The following is a 22315-nucleotide window of genomic DNA, read 5'->3' on the forward strand; positions in this document are numbered from 1 at the left end:
TGTGTGGTCCTTTTAAAGTAAAGTCAAAAGGTGGTGCACTTTACTTTGTGACCTTCATTGATGATCATTCTCGTAAGCTCTGTGTGTATCCTTTGAAATCTAAAGATCAAACACTTAGCGTGTTTAGGGAATTTCAGGCCTTAGCTGAGAGACAAACGAGGAAGAAATTAAAATGTATTCGCACTGACAATGGTGGTTAATATTGTGGTCCCTTTGATAACTATTGCAAGGAAAAAGGAATTCGTCATCAGAAAACTCCACCCAAGACACCTCAATTGAATGGTTTGGCAGAGGGGATGAATAGAACTCAAGTTGAGAGAGTTAGATGCTTACTTTCAGAGGCTAAACTTCCAAATACATTTTGGGCGGAAGCACTTAACACTGTTGCCTATGTTATCAATTTGTCTCCTGCAGTTGCTTTGGATGGTGATGTCCTAGACAGAGTTTGGTTTGCCAAAGATGTTTCTTATGATCACCTGAGATTTTTTGGGTGTAAAGCTTGTGTGCATGTTCCTAAAGATGAGAGATCGAAACTGGATGTCAAAACTAAATAGTGCATCTTTATCGGTTATGGTCAAGATGAGTTTGGGTATCGTTTTTATGATCCAGTTGACAATAAAATTATTAGAAGTCGTGATGCAATATTTTTTTAAGACCAAACTATTGAAGATATAGAGTAATGAGAGCTTAGTTGATATTGATCCAGTTTCAATTGCTAAGGCACCTATTGCACATGAACGAACCCAAGACAATGATGGAGATAGTGATTGATCACGCCCAACTATGCCTTATAAAAAGGACACGCGGACGTTGCAAATATAATCTGAGTATTTAGCCCAGAGTCGAACCCACAAGGAATTAACCTATCAATTACTTTCGTTAAACGTACTAAACTCTACGGAATCAACTTCCCAAACGTTGTCAATAACAATTGATGGTATCTCTACTAACTAAGAATGAATGTAATTAAATAGCTTAAAACTAACTATGATTTAGTTGTAACAATTAAGAGAAGGTTCTAAGGCTATGATTTCCCTTATTGATGGAATCCCTTCCGGTTATGCTTTACATAGAATCACCAAATCATCTCTATCAATCATAAGCACTCCTCTTACCGTAAATCTCTCCCGAGTAATCACGATAATTTACTAGACGCACTCTCCCGAGATACGCTAGCTGGCTTTGTTTATTACAGCTCACTTTAGATTGCACCCAAGGCTTCGTTATTCCTAATCCCGCCTTTAAACTCGCAATTATTGATCCCTCATATATTTTGGGAGTGGTGTTGTTCAACAATTACCTAAATATGCACTCTCTCCCGAGTTATGCACATTAAATAGGCACAACTAATTGAGGATCCTGTCAATTAACTACAACAAGCATGTAGTTGAACAAATAGAGATTAAAATGGCAAACTATATTAACATAATCAAGAAGTTCAAACTTCAATAGGTTCCATCAAACCTTAGAATAAATATTTAGCTACTCATACTAGTGTTCATCACTACAATAATCAAATTCATCACAAATCATAAAAACAAAAGGAATAAATGAAGAACTTGATGTTGAATCCTCCTCCTTGCCTCTTGCCTCTCCTTTTCTTGCACTAAGCTATCAAAAGCTGCATAATCCCCTCCTTAGGCGAGCTTGACCTTCTATAGGTTAAGTGAATTTCCCCCCCAGACTTCCAAGTTTACCCCTGAAAATTAATATTCCGGAACTGGGCTAGCGTGTCCGCGCTAATACCCTAACATTCTGCCTCGACCATCTGGTCTAGCGCGGTCGCACTAGTGAGCACGCTAATGGTCGCGCTAGTCCAAGCCTTCATTTTAATTATTCTTTTTCTCGTCTTCTTGCGTACTCAGCTCCTAGGGGTTTATTTTCTTGCTTCAATGTAGCTCCAATCACAGCTTTAAGGCCTCATACATGCTCTTCACTCCTGCAACGTATGACATTCACAATTAGAGCCCGTTTTTCATCATTTAACTATATTATAACATTGAAACATAATTAAGATGGGGCATAACAATCGCCAAATTACATAAATCTAGCCTATTATCAACACCCCACACTTAAATCATTGCTAGTCCTCGAGCAATCCATCACACTCTATAGAGGCTCCTTTACTAAGCATTCTTCCTTAACACATCACACCAAGAACAAATCACATGAGTTATGCCTAGTAGTGAACAATATTAGCCTCAAAAGTCGACTCTCACGTGCCGTGCAATATTCATACTTTCTCAAACTACTCTATACAGAAGTCAAGACTTGCCCTTCCTTCATGAATCACATGTCCTCACATCCACACAAGAGAGTAGTTCCACATATAATGATGTTTAGAACAATTAGGAACTTAGATGGTCAAAATACGCTCACTCTCCAAAAAAACATTCACATGCCACAAAGATGCACCATAGGCTTGCCCGTAGTGTAATACTCTACTAATCGAGCCTATCCAGTCTAAGATCAATTAGGACTTCATTTGGTTGTAATGTAAGCTAAGGGACGGGGAAGATATATTTGGATGTAGTGACTAACCTCCCTAAGCACTTTTTAATACAATTACATTAACATTCAAAGCCATACTTATGTCAACCAAACATCCCACCATTTTTTTATTTACAACAACCTCATCCATTGGATGCAATTATAACAAACCACCACTTATCGATTACTACATTTATTCATTTTTTTCCGGTGGTGCTTGTTGATACCCAATTTTTCCCTATGTATTTCTTTTATATACAAATACTTTCAAATATCATGTACATACATATATAAGTATGCCCAAGTGTTTTAGTATTTTTCCAATTTTTTAAAAGATTTTTAAATTGATTTATTGCTCAATAATTATTCCCAAAATTATCACTTTGGTGAATAACTTATTTTATTCTCATATTTATACCAAAATATAGGTAGGTTACTTTTCATATATTTTTACAAATTAATTTGGTATTTTAAAAGCTAAATTGCATATAATTGCAATTTTAGTCTGCTTTAAGATTTAATAGCATTTTATAATTATGAAACTAGTTTCAATATTTTTTAATTAATATTTACATACTATTAACGGATCCAGTGCTTTTAATTTGATTTCAAAATTATTTTTTACTATTTTTATAAAATAAAAAGGGAAAACTGGCTATTTAAATTTTGGCCTCAGTTCGTTTCAATTGTAGCCCCATTACATTTCGATTTTAGCCTAAAATTGACCCAATTTTAAACTCAAATTCGGACTGGACCAATTACCACTCTAACCCGACCCAGAACCTATTCAACCGACCCACCCTATAACCCCTTTTAATCCCGGCCGTTGATCATTTAGATCAACGGCCACCGTTGCTTCTTACCTTTTTTAATCCAAACGACCCTAAACCCTACCACATTCTTTCAGAGACGCCGCCTTTGAATCCCTTCTTTCTCTCAACTCTCTCTCAACTCACCTCAAACCCTAGCCGCCGCCTCTCACTAAGACCCTAATCCATGGCTTCTCAGGCTCATCGGAGGCCTATACCAGCCTCTCATGGCTTCTACGTGCTCGTTTCTGAGGTCCTATGACCAGATCTTGAAAGGTTTCGACCAAGACTTTGCTTGATGACTGTTCTCCGGTCGTCTTCAACCTTTGTCCGGCCAGCCATGGCTATCCGAGTTCGACCTTCGACTCTCCTGCTTAGATCGATGGTTTTCAAAGCCTTCCTCATCACCTGGTTTCTTACGAAACCCTAATCTCTAAGGTTCCTCCGAATTTTTTTCAGATCTGCTCCGGATCTATGTGTGTTTTGAACTTGCTAAGCATTTTTTCTCGAAGTTTCTTTAATTTTGCTTTCAAAACTCTTTATTCTTCAACTAGGGTTTCATGTTAAGTTATTTCGAATCTCTTCTCTGATTCTCAACATATTTTGCTGTGTTTTGCTTGTGTTGTTTTTCTATTTGAGTTATAGCGTTGAAAACCCTAATTTTTGGGGTTTATTTGAGATTATGAATTAGCTTGTTTGTTTCACTTGTTTATCGCCTCTAAACTCGACTAATTTTCGAAAACCCTAGTTTTTTGGGGCCTATTCGAGTCCCTTGAGTTTATTCGTGCAATTCATCTATCTGAAGTTGCTCAGCCTGATTCTTTTTGTTTCAACATCTCTCTTCCTTATGTGATTCCTTTTGTTCCGATTTCCGACTATCTGTCAAACTCGACTGTGTTTTCAGAAAGGTTTTTACTTGATTCTTCGCATGCTTCTGATCTTTTCCTCTACTACTAAATCACTGAAACCTGACCTACGTGACTATCATACTATGAATGCTTGCTCTATGCTATTACTATATGATGTTCCTTCTCGCCATAGCTTGGCCTCACATGCTTATTACTTGTGCACTTCATTTATATACTGAGTCCCTTCTGTGATTGATTTTCAAACTCGTGATTGATTTTCAAAACTTTTCCTTATGAAATTCTGATTTTTTTACTCGCCCGTTAAGGGTTAATTGATTCTCTCTCTTTGTTTGGCCTTACCAGATCCTTTCCAAAATAAGTACATTCCTGTATTTAGACTTAATCCCTTACTATATGGTTTTACTGCTCCTTTTATGGTAACAATCATTCTGCTTACAAATTGATCTTCTTTCCTTATATTAATCCTGTTAGTGTCCGTTTGAGCAGTAATCCCTTGATTAAAGGGGAATACCTGTGTTAATTGATTCTGACTGTGTTTATTTCCATGTTTGTGTTGAAACCTTATTTGTTACCTTATTCTCTACTCGTTTTCAAAACTATAAATACCTGTACCTCTTCTCTTTCAAAAAAAAAACAAGTTCGAACACACAACATAAGTCACCTCTTCTTCTCTCAAATACACTTAGGTTTTCTAAAAAAAGCATTCAAGTTTTCTCTGAACTCATAAGCTCTCTTCTCTGATTGTGTTTTGGCTGCAAGTATCCTGCTTTTCTTTGTGCTTACTTTTCTGCAACTAGTATGTCTCTTCTTGTTTAAATTCTGCCCCCTCTCTTATGTGTTTATGCTTCAATCTTTTCTTTGTTTATTTTACTGCTTTCTGCAAGCTTGTTATTCCTGTACCTATATGAATCCCCATCCCTGAACCCTTTGTCTGCTGAGTTATGGTTCAGAAAACATGACAATCCTTGACATTGTTGTTCATGTATATGGACTGGACTCCCTGAGTCCTAAACTCTTTCAATTCCCATTCATTTTCCCCCTTATATATATTCTGAGCTTGAGACCTTGGTCTGGCAGTGTCCTAATCACTGCCCAGACCATAGTCTAACCTTCAATAGGTTCGTGCTCTTATTTGTTGGTTGAACAGGCTTGGTCAGGGGTGTGCCAGCCTACCTCGTGTCTAGGCATGACCACCAGCCTGCCATGGCATTCCCCAACCCCCTATCTTGCACTTGTAAGCACGTGATTTTTGCTTTACGAGCAATCACTCCAAAAGAAAATAAAAATAGTGACAAATGATTTCGCGGTACAATTCTTCGAGTTTTCCGTGACATGTGTTGTTAGTCATTTATGGGTCTGTCCGTTTTGCATCTAGGCATTATCAAACAAAAATACAAAAATGCCTGTCGTTAAAAGAAAATTCAAAAAAATGTGTATGTGTGCATCGTTCATTCTCAGCTGTGAGCTAACCATTTTTATTTTTATTTTATTTGTTCATTTTTGTGTTTATCGTTGTGGGTATCACTCAATATGTGTGTAGGTTTATTTTAATTTTTACATTGTTTTAGGAATTTTTGTTTAATTTGAAGAAAAAAAAAGAGAAAGAAAGCAAAAGAGTGAAGGAAAATCGGTTTGGGCCCAAAGAAATAAAACAATGCAGGCCCAAACAGACACTCGAGTCCAGTCCAAAACCGGCTGCCCAAGCAGCAATTCAAACGACGCCGTATAAGGGCGTTCGATCTGAGCCATCCGTCCAGGCCAATCCAACGGCTCAGGACCCCTTTCAACGACCCGTTTTCAAACCCGACCCAATAACCAGTCTGACCCAACCCCCCACTTAAACCAAACGACCTCGTTTAACTACCAAACGACCCCGTCTCATTTCTCAGGATCAGATCTAAGCCGTTGAGATCATCTGATCTAACGGCTCAAATCCAATCAGCCTCCCCGTATATAAGCCTCCTATCGTACCCCGCACCCCCTATACCAACCCCACCCTTCATCGTCCCCAAACCCAAATCTGAAACCCCCCGAACCCTAGCAGCCGCCCCAGTATCCCTCGCCATTAAAGCCGGCGGCATGAACGCCGATGACCGCCTCCTGAACACCCTAGGACCACCTCACTGTCCTGAACACGAATCCACTAACCACGAGCCTCGAATCACTTTCGTTCGTCTCGAATCTTCATTTGAAGATTTGAGTCGAACCCGGATCTATGCCAAACCACCCCATCTTCATACCAGACACCCCCCTGACCTTCCTCGTGACCAAACCAAGCTTGGTTTGGTCCGAATCTACCCACAACTCCCAAAAAAACAGATCTGAGAATCCAAAACCTAGAACACGGATAGCCTTGGAATCCAGCCGACCTTAACAGGGGTTCGAGGTCTAATAGACCTTAATCAAGTTGTTCTCATGTGAGAACACCTTGATTAAAGTTTGTTCGGCCTCAAGAGTTCGAAGTTGAGTCTGACTTGGGGTCCATTTTGATTTCAAACTTTGTCGGTAAGTTTTTCTTTCCCTTTTCGTTTATATCAACTGCTGATTAAGTCATTAGCATGCTTTGTTGTATTTGTTTGTTATTTTCTGATAGTTTTCTTAATTTCTTCCATCTCTGTCAAAGACCTTTATTTGGTCGATTGATTTTCTATGTGTGTGTTCTGAATGTACTCTGTGATAAACATGATCGTCGATTAGTTTAATCGTCAGATAAGTTAACTCATATAGGCCCCAGTAATTGAACAAAAAATGTCTGATGCCCTTTAGGTCCCTGAACGTATAGTTTATATGAGCGACTGATTATTACCTGCTATAATTAGTATAGTCGACTCGATAAATGTCGTCGATTAATTCTATATAACTAATGGATCAAATAAGCTAATAATTTCACATGACTAAATGAACCATGTCACTAACTGAATGCTCGATATTGCCTGAGATTGGCCTATAAACTGCATTACAAAACAGCTAAAAGATTCAGTCTAGGGCAGCTTCGATTTTAAATTTTTCAGAAGTCCAAAATAACCCATTATTGCAGGGGGGGCGGGGAAGTAATAAGCAGGGTTTGACAGGGGTAGTCTGGGGTTCGAAAAGAACAAAAAGGATTAGTTTAAATGAGCTGACAACTAGGGTACTAATTTAGGATTAAACTAATACCAATGGGGAACAAGACACAAGGGTATGGGGCTTAAATTGAATAATAAAATGATGCCCATAACTCCTGATTAAACAAAACCAGGCGTGGGGAACAAAAGGGGCTGGCACAAAAGATGCTTAGGCATGGCTTTAACAGAGTATGGGCAGGCTGCAAAGTTGCAGCACGAGGGCAGCCTAGCTGCACTGAGTCATTTGGCTTATAAATAGGCCCTTTGAGAACTTAGAAAGGGGCTGGACTTTTAGTCTTCAGAAAAAGAGAAAAAGGGCTGGAATTTTAGTCTTAAAGCTGAAACTTTTAGTCCAAAGAAAGGTTTACTGAGTTAAAAAAAAAGCTGAAAACATAAGTTAGTTTCCAAATAGATTGTAACCAAACACCATCCGAAAGTTGAATAAGAACTCATATTGGTCAAGCTGCCTTGGCCAAGTTCTGTCGTCTGCATTGACTGAGCTGTGTGTTGGTTGCTGAACTGTTGGTATTTGCTGCATTGAACACTCTTTTACTTCTGGTATTTCATTACTCTTCGTCTGGAATTACTGGTTTGGCACTCGACTATTTGCTGGTTTCTTTTGTTCTGGGAATTATTGTTGGTTGTTCGTGGATTGTGGAAAACATTTGGTTGTTGGTTTGTTGTCGTGCTGTTGCTGTGTACCTGTTGTTGCTGTGTTTACTGCATACTGCCCAGCTGATCATTCCTTTCTTCTTTGTCATCCATACCAGGTACACAATTACACTACCAATGTAACTCGAAAGTTTGAGCAATGAGTATAAAAGAGAAGATCTGCAGATGTTGTTTATATATATGTACTGGTGTGTTGAATGTCATGTAATGTCTAATAGACCACATTTTGGGATACTGAAGTTAGCTTGCAAGCATAGTAGATGTCAATGTAGGGTATCGAATGATAATTGTATATGTATTGCTGTCAGATAAAGGTGGTCTCAATGAATTAGTTTGCATCTCAGATTTAGTTTGCTTTGCCATATATGCTGTAATGTAGGCCAAAATAGGAAAACTATCCACATGAGTTAAAGTTCTTTCCCCTTTTGCTAGTTTGTCACATATAAATTGATAAAGAACAAAGAATCATTTCTAGGCCTCAGCCTCAGGAAGGCCGAGCCGAAATCGAAAGATCAGCTAGGCCTGTATCGGAAAAACAGGGCCCAAGTCTGGCCATCTCGCATGAGCTAGTTTGGGCCCATAATCTGCGACTAGTTGTCCATAAGTGTAGTCACGTTTTATTATCCTGTAAAAGCAATTTAAATCCGGTTTTATAATCGACTAAGGCTATTTACTGCTTTCAATTGATAGAGACAAACACGACAAGAAACGTAGGTGCTATAGGATATCCTTTAAAAATAACAACGAGATGAGCCTCGATAAAAATAAACAAAACACAGATGCGGGGCCCTCAGTAAATACTTGTTTTAAATTATTTAGAATTCAGGAGGGCCGCTTAGTGAATTTCGTGGCCTTCCCAAAAATAATAACGCGATAGTCTCTTTAGGCGCGCGTTTAATAATTTACTTTCTTAAACTCGGGTGTGCATTTCATGCGACCCAAATCCAAATCTCAAAACATCAAATAAAATGCGTTCCGGATTGTGGGTGCATTTCATGTGACGCAGTCCAAAGACGTGTTTTAAGCGATGTTCACATTCTTGTAAATACAATAATAATAAAGCGGTTAAAAGTTAAAATTGGCATATTGGTTCATAATTGTATTTTAAAATCAGATAAATAAGTCGAATATAACAGTTGAGCGACCGTGCTAGAACCACGGAGCTCGGGAATGCCTAACACCTTCTCCCGGGTTAACAGAATTCCTTATCCGGATTTCTGGTGCGCAGACTGTAATATGGAGTCATTCTTTTCCTAGATTCGGGATTAAAATTGGTGACTTGGGACACCCTAAATCTCCCAAGTGGCGACTCTGAAATTAATAAACCAATCCCATTTCGATTGTCCTTTAATTGGAAAAACTCCCTTGCACCCTCTCTGGTGCGGAAAAAGGAGGTGTGACAGCTCTGGCGACTCTGCTGGGGACCATTTTGACCCAGAACCACTGGTTCAGGGTTAAGAATTCGAGCTTAGAATAATTGTTGTTATTTGGCTTTATTTATTATCGGATTTTTACATGATATATGCTTAATGTGCTAAATGATGCTTTTACCGCTTTAATATTATCTGAATTGTGTATATAAAACTGCTACGAAACCCTTCCCTCTGAGTCTTCTGAATTTATGGTGTACACGTGCGCGTGACCCACCTTTCTGTTAAAGTCATACCAAATAAGACGGAGTTGGGACAAGTAACTAGGCCGGGCAGACTTTCGTGCTCCCGGTACGTTGCCCCCACTTCGGTTCAAACTGTCCGTTTGGGTAAGCCAGGTCTAGAGCAATCAACCTCAGGTCTTACACTTAGAATAACTCAGCCATGTACCGGATCCCTAGTAGGAACGTTTATTTGCATCACGTGCATTTGACTTAGGGGACTCAACATAGGGGTTGGGTCTGTCTAGGACAGGTGAACCCAAAATAAAAAGACCATCCTGATGCATCCTACTTGCTATATGTGCATTCATTTGCTTCGAACATGCTTGCTGACCGGTTTAAATAAATTATGATGAGAGCTGAGGAATAAAATAGGTCTTCATAAATAAAAAGAAAATGAAAAAATAGAATATATATATACATAAAAAATATATAGTTTTGAAATAAAGGTATCAAATCTTGAAAATAATTTGAAAAAAAAATAAAAAAAAATATATAGTTTTAAGTCTTGAAATAGTTTGACTGAAAATGATTGGAGTATGTTTTCGAAATAAGTCTTAACTTTATTAAATTAAAATTTCAGATACAAAATGAGCACCACACAAAACCCTTTCTCCGCATATACAGAGGAGTTTTTATTCCAGCTTCAAATGTGGTGGTGTGAATTAGGCGAAGATGGTCAAAAGTGGGTCATCAAGCATCTCGGAAATCTCCCGGACATTATGAAGGTGAAACCCCGCGAGGATCTGATTGCGGCATTAGTGACTTTTTGGGACCCTGTTCACAATGTCTTTCGTTTTTCTGACTTCGAGCTCACTCCTACATTAGAGGAGGTAGCCGGATATGTTGGATTTGACGGAAGTTTAAGGAATCAAAGATTGATATTTACGAAGGCTCCCTCGGTACATCGATTCTTCGGTCTTCTGAACATCAGTAGTCAAATCAGGAAAAGCAATGTCATCAACGGATGTTGTTCTTTCAACTTTTTGTATTCAAGATTCGGAAAGTCAGATGGGTTCGAAATTCATGAGAAAGGCCTTACTAACAAACAAGACAAAGACGCATGGCAGGTTCACCGTCGTTTCGCCTTCATGGTGGCTTTTCTAGGAATCATGGTCTTCCCGAACAAAGAACGAACAATCGATATTCACGCCGCAAAAGTTGTGCAAATCCTCACCTCCAAGGAAAACCACACCATTGTCCCCATCATTCTCTCAGACATTTATCGGGCTTTGACTTTATGTAAAGCAGGAGCGAAAGTCTTCGAAGGATGCGAAATTTTGTTGCAAATGTGGCTGATTGAACATCTCCAACAACAACCCAAGATCATACAATACAGGCCAAACAACGATAATTACATCGAGGGTTATGAGGAAAGAGTGAAAAATTATCAGGTTCCAGAAGGAACAGAAGCATGGGTATCTCGGCTATGGGCTCTAACGGCAAATCAAATTGAATGGACTCTGGGATGGCTACCAATGAGGGAAGTGATACATATGTCAAACTCAAATAGTTATTTGCTACTATTGGGATTGAGAAGCATCCAGCCATACGCGCCATTGAGAGTCTTAAGGCAACTAGGAAGATATCAGGTAGTCCCCGATGATGAAGATTTGAGCACACAAGAAATCGAATTACACCCAGAGGCCACTATCCCTGAGGCGTTACTTCAACAGATGTGGAATGGGTGTCGATACTTAAAAAACGATACTCAAGTCCCAGACACCACAAAGGGTGAGATAAATCCCGGATATGCAAGGTGGTTCGAGAAACGGTCTCGCGTGGACGATGTACCAGAACCTGAGCTGAGAAGGCCGATTAAAAGACCCCATATTCAAAACTTCAATGATAAAATCCAAGAGCGGTTGATTTGGGGAGAAAAAGAGAAGGGGTACAAAGCAACTATCCACGCCCTAAAGGAAAATCTAAGGAACCTCAGTCTGGAGAAGGATTTGCAAGCACAAGAAGCTGAAGGCGAGAAGAAGAGTCTAGCCTGTGAGAATGAAAGTCTTCATGCTCGATTCCTGAAAATGAAAAAGGCTTCTGAAACGCCAATGAGGAATTGGAAGGATCAAAAAACCATCGCCAAACTTTTTGAAAGAATGCAGGATTATGATTCCATTCTTGCTGCAAAAGAAAGGGCGTTGAGCAAAGCAAAAGAAAGGGTCCAACAATTAAACGAAGAAGCCAGATCTGATAAGGAACGCCAAAATAGGCAATCCGAGAAAGACAGGGCACAATTCGAGAAGGAAAAAGACCATTGGATACGATCAGGAGACCAACTTCGGGCACAACTGGAAGAGGCAAGAAGATACAGAGAGCATCAACAAGCAGACACTGAGAGAGAAAGAGCGCAGATGAGATTAGAGCAGGCCAGACTCCGAGCTATATTAGAGTCAGCCCTAGATCGTGAAGGCCGTATCCGAGATGTAGCCACCACTCGCCAGCAGCAATTGCAGGATCAAGGCCAACGTCTCCAAGATTTCAGGGCACAGATCCACGACCTGGCGGTCTACACCTCTCAAAGTTATGTAAGCTGCCAAGGAATGGATTATGAAAGGTTTACCGAGCATGCACCCACCTTTGCCCGTCATCTAGCAGTGGAGTTGGAAAGGATGTATCGAACATTGGGAGGACATCCGGGTCAAGCCCCGCCTTGAACAAATGATCTAATAATTTACAACACAAGTGGAAAGTGGGGCACGTTATGAGATGTTAAGAATTGTATCTTTTTCTTTCAATTTGAATGTGTGTGTTTCAAGACATTGTTTTTACAAAGTTTTCAAATGTAATGTTGCTTATTTTCTTTGATGTGTATTTCAAGACATTGTTTTACAAAGTTTTCAAATGTAATGTTTGTTCATTTTCTTTTATAAATGTTAGCCTCATGGCAGAACTACGCCTGGTCTGATTCACGTGGGGACGTGATACGTAGGCAATCCCCATAAGATTCGACCGCTTTTAATAAATAAAGAAAAGAAAATGTAAATAAAATAAAACGCAGGGTTTCGCAAAATACTTTAAAGAGACGAATGAGCAAACCGGGATGACGCATGTTGTTTGAAGCAAAGCATGTAGAAACGGTTAACTGCCTAGGTGCATTGCATCCTCTATGTGTTATGATCAAATCTGTTAAACTCTAACACTAACAAAGTTTGTTGTTGTCTGACATCAGACAGTTAGTTGTTAAAGAATTCTGGCAACACATTCATACCAAACCAGATCCAAAGGACCGATAGCATCAAGCATGACTACTTCGGAGAATAGCAATGAGGAAGAAAGGCCGATGAGCCAATTGCTAAAAGAGGCAATGGAAAAGATTGAAAGGATGGGACTAGAGATGCATGCAATGCAGCTAGCCCTGGCCAAAACACAAAAGAGCCCTGAGACACTGGGACACATGCCGGAATACCCTCACTCTGGCCCTTCCACAAGCCGCCCAAATCCCCTCTATCATCAAGAAAGAAGCCCTCACGATTCCCAAGCTCCACCACCCCATCAACCTCTCCCAACACCCAACATTCCCATTTTTGTGGGACCTGCATCAGCCCCTTTGCAACGAACGACCAGTGAGCCATTGTTTCAGGCTCACGATACACAATACTATCCCCCTGAGCCTACATTCCATGCACCCGAACCACAGGCTTACAATCCCCATTTGGAAGTACCGGCAGAGGTTGAGAAGCCGGTTAAGGCCCCTGAACAGGATGAAGTGTTGAGGAAGTTCAAAAGCCTGGAGCAATCCTTCAGGAACTTGCACGGGCTGGGCAATCAAGTTAGCGTGGCATACAAAGATCTGTGCCCTTTCCCAGATGTCCAACTCCCGGCAGGGTTCAAGATGCCCAAGTTTGATTTATATGAAGGGCACGGTGATCCCATGGCACATTTGCGGGGATTCTGTAGCAAAATGAGAGGGGCAGGAGGCAAGGATGAGCTTTTGATAGCTTATTTCGGCCAAAGTCTGAGCGGATCTGCACTGGAATGGTATACCAGGCAGGATTTCAACAGGTGGTACACGTGGGATGATCTGGCACAGGCTTTTGCAGGTCATTTCCAGTACAATCTAGAGATAGTCCCTGACCGTCTCACGTTATTGAGAACTGGGAAGAAACCCGGGGAAAGTTTTCGCGAGTTCGGATTCCGCTGGAGAGAACAAACAGCTAGGGTCGATCCTCCCATTAGAGAGGGAGAGATGGTAGACTATTTTTTGCAGACGTTGGATCCAACCTACTTTGGTCACTTGGTGACAACGGTTGGAAAATCTTTCAACGAGGTGGTCAAAATAGGGGTCATGATAGAAGAAGGTTTGAGGTCGGACAAGATCTTAAACTATTCGGCACTTAAAGCCACAACCCAGGCTATTCAAAGCGGCACAGGAGGTGCGCTAAGAAGAAAGAAAGAAGAGGTTGCCACGATCGAGGCAGGCAGTTGGTCCAGGGCTGGCAGGCCGCACTACAACCAACCCAGGCCTCACAGGTCAAACTACCCATACAACCCACCACAAAATTTCTATCCACCTCGAGAACCACATTGTTCCGTACACCAAGCCCAGGTATACACTCAGCCTCCGGTTCGCCCACAATGGCGCGCACCGGCTCCCCAGAACATATATGCACCACCACAAAACACTTACCCTCCACCAAGGGCATATAGAAATCCTTCAGGGGCAGGTTTCCGGGGAAATCCAGATGCCAGAAATGACAGGTTGCGGAAGCAAAGAACCTTCACCGAACTGGGAGAAACCTACACCGCTGTGTTCCACAAGCTGCGGCAATTGGGTTTGGTTAGTCCTGTCCATACTCGGGAACCAAATCCCCCGCCTCAGAATTTGGATCGTTCAATCAGTTGTGAATACTGTTCAGGGATGCTCGGGCACGATACCGTGAAGTGATGGAAGTTAAGGCATGCCATACAGGATCTTATTGACACCAATAAGATCGAGGTCCAGACACCGGAGGCTCCTAACATCAACCAAAACCCATTGCCAGCGCACCACGAAACTCACATGATTGAGTTGGTGTGTGAGGGAGGAGAATTAAGAAAACCCTCACAAACAGTGATGATGATCCAAGCTACCCCAAAAGAAGTCTTAACCAGTGGAGGAACAAATGTACAGTCGCAGGGAGAAGGCGTCAAGCCGGTAGTAATATGGGGGAAGAGCCCGTCCGTCATCGCAAGCAAACCCGAGCCAAGCAAGTTGGTAATACCAGGGATCCTGCCCACAACGGCAGTCATGTTGAAAGGGGTATGTGGAGAACGGGTGACCATAAAGCCGGTGGTCCAACTGCCAATGCTTGACAGCAGGGCTGTGCCCTGGAAATATGAAAAAGCAGTGGTGACGTACCAAGGAAAACAGGTGGAAGAAGTCAGTTGTGAAGCGCAAGGGCTGACTCGATCAGGTCGATGTTTTGCTCCGGTGGAGTTAAGAAAAACCAACCCAGTGGCAACCAAGAAGCCAGTGTCAGAAGAAGAGGCTGAAGACTTCCTGAGGAAGATGAAAGTACAAGACTATTCTGTGGTTGAGCAGCTGAGAAAAACACCTGCCCAGATCTCACTATTGTCATTACTCCTCCATTCCGAGGAACATCGTCGGGCCCTGTTAAAGATATTGAACGAGGCCCATGTACCCAGTGAGATTTCTGTAAACCACCTGGAAACCATCGCCAGCAAGATTTTTGAGGTGAACAGGGTAACATTCTCAGATGATGACCTGCCGGTGGAAGGTACGGAGCATAACAAAGCTCTATACCTAGCTGTCAAATGTGAAGACTCGGTGGTAACTCGAGTATTGGTGGATAACGGCTCAAGCGCCAATATTTGTCCATTATCCACCCTGGACCAGTTAAAGATTGACCGTGGAAGAATCCGGGAGAATAGCATCTGTGTCCGGGGGTTTGACGGAAACGGAACAGCCACTGTGGGGGATGTTGTACTTGAACTGACCATTGGTCCGGTCCTGTTTACCATGGAATTCCAGGTGTTGGACGCCACGGTATCTTATAACCTGCTGTTAGGACGACCCTGGATTCATGCAGCCAAGGCGGTGCCTTCCACCCTACATCAGACGGTGAAATTCGAGTGGGAAAGACAAGAGGTCGTGTTGCACGGCGAGGATACAACATGCACCATGGGCGGAACCATTGTGCCTTTCATAGAGACCACTGATGACAAGGGTCCCTGGGTCTACCAGATTCTCGATACAGGGTCGGCCAACAAAATTTCTGAAGGAGAAATCATCCCGCACCCTAGGGTGACTGCCGCAACAGTCATGATGGTATCAGAAATGCTGGGTAATGGGTTTGTGCCGGGAAAAGGCCTGGAAGTTGAACTTCAAGGGATAGTCCAACCTGTCTCCCTTCCTAAGAATCTGGAAACTTTCGGGTTGGGGTTCAAACCAACCGCACCAGACAGGAAGCAAGCGCAAAAAATGAAGAAGAGGGTCTGGTCTCTGCCTAAACCAGTGCCACGCCTCTCAAGGTCTTTTGTTAAAGCTAGTGCCAAGGGGTCAGCGATCCCAAAGATTCGAGGACCTTTGATCGGCATAAGTGAAGACCTGAATCAGAGTTTTGAGAGACTATTCGCGGATGTCAGTATGGTGGAAGCTGGAGAGGGTTCCAGCAGAGCAGAGATACAATTTGTGGGGCCTGAGGCCAAGACCAACAATTGGACGGTTACTCCTCTTCCTGTCCGAGGGGAGTCTTGGTAGTAGGCTTTGATTAATGTTTTGTTTGTTTGTTTGTTTGATCGGATTATTCAAGGGTGTAATCCAAATTTTACTTTCGTTTTGTAAAAGTGTGAACCCTTTTTATCCCGCAAATTTAATAAAGTTCTCTTCTTTTGTTTTTGTCTTGTTCTTTTTCTTTCTGAACAGTTCTCTTTTTACTGGTTCCAATGACATGGCATGCACAGCGGATCTTCGACCTAGTCTAATAAATCAATCTGAAACCGACTCAATGATGCAAAAGTCGTTTGTGACGATGAATCTGAATGTGACGAAGGTGAAGCCTTCGAAGAAATAAACAGAGAACTGTGCCAATTTGAAGAGAAACCCAAGCCTAACTTAAATGACACCGAGGCTGTGAATCTAGGAGACGCTGATAACGTCCAAGAGACCAAAATTAACATCCACATTGAGCCGAATGTCAGAGCAGAATTGATCAAAACTCTCAGGGAATTCAAAGACGTTTTTGCCTGGTCATATGATGATATGCCTGGATTAAGCACCAATTTAGTGGTTCACAAATTACCCACTGACCCGGCATACCCTCCGGTCAAGCAAAAACTAAGGAAATTTAAAACAGAAATGAGTGTAAAGATCAAGGAAGAAGTGATTAAGCAGTTACAAGCGAAGGTCATTCGGGTCACTCGATATCCCGAGTGGTTGGCCAATGTGGTACCAGTCCCAAAGAAGGATGGAAAAATCAGGGTGTGCGTTGATTACCGCAACCTCAACAAAGCAAGTCCCAAGGACAATTTTCCGCTGCCCAACATTCATATCTTAATCGACAATTGCGCAGGGCGCGAGATTGGATCCTTTGTGGATTGCTATGCAGGTTATCATCAGATCCTAATGGATGAGGAGGATGCTGAGAAGACAACGTTTATTACGCCATGGGGAACCTACTGCTATCGGGTAATGCCGTTCGGGTTAAAGAACGCTGGGGCAACATACATGCGAGCAATGACTGCAGTGTTTCATGACATGATACATAAGGAGATTGAGGTGTACGTCGACGACGTGATCATCAAATCTTGGCGTCAGGAGGACCATATAGCAGACCTAAGGAGATTTTTTCAAAGACTCCGGAAGCATGATATCAAGCTTAACCCGGCCAAATGCGCATTCGGGGTTCCATCAGGAAAGTTGCTAGGATTCATCGTCAGTCGACGAGGGATTGAGTTAGACCCATCCAAAATTGAATCCATCCGAGATTTGCCACCGCCAAGGAACAAAACAGAGGTAATGAGTTTGCTGGGTAGACTCAATTACATCAGCAGGTTCATCGCTCAACTCACAGCGACTTGTGAGCCCATATTTCGGCTGTTGAGAAAGGACGCTGCAGTAGGTTGGACAGCAGAGTGTCAGGAGGCCTTCGACCAAATCAAAGGGTATCTGTCTAATCCACCCGTATTGGTCCCGCCTAAGCCCGGGAAACCCCTAATCCTTTACCTGACGGTCTTGGAAAATTCATTTGGTTGTGTACTGGGGCAACATGATGACACAGGAAGGAAGGAGCAGGCCATCTACTATCTTAGCAAGAAATTCACAGTGCATGAGGTCAAGTACACTCAACTCGAGAAAACATGCTGCGCCCTAACTTGGGTAGCTCAAAAGTTGAAGCACTACCTGTCTTCATATACTACTTATCTCATATCCCGCTTGGACCCATTGAAGTACATCTTTCAGAAACCTATGCCCACGGGAAGGTTGGCAAAATGGCAAATTCTGCTCACAGAGTTTGATATCATCTACGTAACGAGGACGACCATGAAAGCCCAGGCACTGGCAGACCATTTGGCAGAGAACCCCGTTGATGAAAAATACGAGCCCTTAAGAACGTATTTTCCTGACGAAGAGGTGATGCATACGAATGAGTTGGAATTACCTGAGGAACCGGGTTGGAAGGTTTTCTTCGATGGAGCTGCAAACGCAAAAGGGGTTGGAATAGGAGCAGTACTCGTTTCTGAAACATGACGGCAGTATCCTGTTACGGCTCAACTACGCTTCTATTGCACCAACAATATGGCCGAGTATGAGGCTTGCATTCTGGGTCTGCGCTTGGCTGCTGACATGGATGTCCAAGACGTCTTGGTCTTGGGAGACTCGGACCTCTTGGTACATCAAATTCAGGGTGAATGGGAAACCCGAGATCTAAAGCTCATACCATACCGACAATGCTTGCATGATCTGAGCAAGCAATTTCGATCGGTGAAATTCAAACACATTCCGAGAGTCCACAATGAGGTTGCAGATGCTTTGGCCACCTTGGCATCAATGCTGCACCACCCTGTCAAAATGTATGTTGATCCTCTACACATCCAGGTCCGTGATCAGCACGCCTACTGCAATGCCATAGAAGAAGAAGCAGATGGTGAACCCTGGTTTCATGATATCAAGGAATACCTCAGGATGGGGATATATCCCGAACATGCCTCTGGAGACCAAAAAAGAGCCCTCCGGCGTTTGTCGAATGGTTTCTTCCTCAGTGGGGGAATATTGTACAAAAGAACCCCGGATCTGGGATTGTTGAGATGCATAGATGCCAGACAGGCAACAACGGTTATGGCAGAAGTACATGCTGGAGTTTGTGGGCCACACATGAGTGGATATGTATTGGCAAGAAAAATCCTTCGAACAGGGTGTTATTGGCTCACCATGGAACACGACTGTATCACTTTCGTGAGGAAATGCCATCAGTGCCAGATACATGGAGACTTGATTCATTCTCCACCAACAGAGTTACATACGATGTCAGCACCCTGGCCGTTTGTGGCATGGGGCATGGATGTCATTGGGCCCATCGAGCCAGCAGCATCCAACGGTCATAGGTTCATTCTAGTGACCATTGATTACTTCACCAAATGGGTTGAGGCTAAAACCTTCAAATCAGTAACCAAGAAGGCAGTGGTGGACTTTGTTCACTCCCATATCATCTGCAGATTTGGGATCCCAAAAGTGATCATCACGGATAACGGTGCGAATCTTAATAGCAGCTTGATGAGAGAGGTATGCCAACAATTCAAGATTACACACCGCAATTCCACCCCATATCGTCCTAAGGAAAATGGAGCAGTCGAAGCAGCCAATAAGAATATCAAGAAGATACTGCGAAAAATGGTGGAAGGGTCCAGACAATGGCACGAGAAATTACCCTTTGCTTTGTTGGGTTACCGCACTACCGTCCGGACTTCCATAAGCACAACTCCTTATTTGTTGGTGTATGGAGCTGAGGCCGTGATACCAGCGGAGGTCGAAATTCCGTCCCTCCGAATTGTCGCTGAAGCCGAAATTGATGATGATGAATGGATCAAAGCTCGCTTGGAACAGTTGAGCCTGATAGATGAGAAAAGATTGGCAGCAGTGTGCCATGGTCAGCTGTACCAGAAGAGAATGGCAAGAGCGTATAATAAAAAGGTGCGCCCTAGGAAGTTTGAAGTAGGGCAGCAGGTATTGAAGAAGATCCTCCCACATCAGGTCGAGGCAAAAGGCAAATTCGCCCCAAATTGGCAAGGGCCTTATATCGTGACCAGAGTCTTGGCCAATGGTGCTTTGTGTTTGACAGATGTCGAGGGAAGATGTGTAGACATGGCTATCAATTCAGATGCAGTCAAGAGATATTATGCGTAATTTCTTTAAATTATGGCGATTTTGGTTTATTTGTTTGTATTTGGCATTTGTTGAATAATGAGATGACGGAGGCAATTCTTTCTTCTATCCAAACACTTTTAACCCTCGCTTCCCCCTTTGAGCCTTAAGCAAATTCTTTCAAATACCCCTCTTTTGGAATCACTAATGGGAAAGATACGAAAAAAAAAGAAAAGAAAAGAAAGGAAAAGAAAAGAAAAAGAAAAAGAAAAGGAAAAGAAAATGAAAAGAAAGAAAAGAAAAATCAAGGAATATAAAACCGTGGGAACTACGTTTGACCTGATTCCTCAAAGAGGATACGTAGGCGCCTCACGGCTCGGTCATAGTATGCATCATAGTAAATATAGGATGCATAATGTATATAGTGTGCATAATAGGCACAGCGTGCGTAACGCACATAGCGCAACATAAGTGTAAAAAATAAATTCCCCAAGCAAGAAAACTGGGGCAGAAGTTATGTTTTAAAATTCCAACAAAGGTTTGATTCCAAAAGTTGTAGCACATCACCCATCAAATTATTTTCATTTTTCATAGCCTTTCTTCAAACCTACACCAAAACCAACATCAACATCCAAAAGACCTCCCGATCAATGTTCGAGAGATGCCAAGTCCGGCAAATAAGGCCTAGAATAATACACTGATCCCCAGCAAAGAAGAGGATCGTAAGACTGGGAATGAGTTGATAGTCAAAGAATCCCCGGAAGAGAGGGTCGTATCTACAACACCCCGGATTCTCGAAAGAAATAAAATGAGAGAGTCCTATCGGTGAAAACCTTCACAGGCACCGAAAGGCGATGTAAGATGAGGGATATGAAATGAGAGAGTCTTATCGGTGAAAACCTTCACAGACACCATAAGGCGCCGGGATATGAGAGAAAAGAGAGAGTCTCATTAGTGAAAACCCCTCGAAGGGCACTATGAGGCGACAAGACAGATCAGCAAAGCTACCACATTCGAAACGAAATGAACACTCCTTTATCATCCCCAACAAGTCAAACCATCGAGCAGATCAATTGATACAAATAGACTGGGTCGGAATCTATGGTGCACGCCGTGATCACGGGGACCAGTTGTGTCCTCCAGATAAGTTCTTTGGATTGTCTCCTCCCACAAAATATTGGTTCAGAAAGTTTTTCTCTTTTCCATATCTTTATTTCTTTTCCTAAAATGTGTCTTGAAAGGATTTTTCGAAGCTTACTACCAGAAACCGAAGGGGAATTCATCCCAATGCAGGATAATACAAACAGTCTTAAGGGCCGGTCCCAGGCAATGCAGTGATTGTGCCCGGAAATTTTGGAAGAAGTAAGCTCCAAAAGGGAGTGGTTCCGGGAGTTAGAAGCAGACTCCCACATCATGTGTTTAAAGAAAAAGCAGAAAAGGGGATAAATTAAAAACCAATCCCCAGCAGGCTAGAGACCCCCAACAGGCAACTTTGCCCGCCAACCAATTATGGGGACAAAGAGCAAGAAAGGGGGAAGAGAGAAAGACGGCTCGCCAGAAAGGCACCCTCTACCACCACGATTAAAACTGATTAAAACCTTTTGTCTCCTGCAGGAAAACAAAGGATTGATGATGGCAGCAAGATGCACCGCCATGGAAGTCACCAAAAACCGGGGCAGAAAATTTTCTACCAATTGTCGAAAATTTTCTCGGAAGAACGGGGAAGCAATTTCAATACTTTTAAGTTCTAGGTCGCCCACCAGTATAATGCGGGAATACATTTTAAGTTCTAGGTCGCCCACCAGTATAATGCGGGAATACATTTAAGTTCTAGGTCGCCCACCAGTATAATGCGGGAATACATTTTAAGTTCTAGGTCGCCCACCAGTATAATGCGGGAATACATTTAAGTTCTAGGTCGCCCACCAGTATAATGCGGGAATACATTTAAGTTCTAGGTCGCCCACCAGTATAATGCGGGAATACATTTTAAGTTCTAGGTCGCCCACCAGTATAATGCGGGAATACTTTTAAGTTCTAGGTCGCCCACCAGTATAATGCGGGAATACATTTAAGTTCTAGGTCGCCCACCAGTATAATGCGGGAATACATTTAAGTTCTAGATCGCCCACCAGTATAATGCGGGAATACATTTTAAGTTCTAGGTCGCCCACCAGTATAATGCGGGAATACTTTTAAGTTCTAGGTCGCCCACCAGTATAATGCGGGAATACATTTAAGTTCTAGGACGCCCACCAGTATAATGCGGGAATACATTTTAAGTTCTAGGTCGCCCACCAGTATAATGCGGGAATACTTTTAAGTTCTAGGTCGCCCACCAGTATAATGCGGGAATACATTTTAAAGTTCTAGGTCGCCCGCCAGTATAATGCGGGAATACTTTTAAGTTCTAG

This window comes from Nicotiana tabacum, chromosome 11 (genome assembly GCF_000715075.1).
Source record: "Nicotiana tabacum cultivar K326 chromosome 11, ASM71507v2, whole genome shotgun sequence".
Classification (NCBI taxonomy): Eukaryota; Viridiplantae; Streptophyta; class Magnoliopsida; order Solanales; family Solanaceae; genus Nicotiana; species Nicotiana tabacum.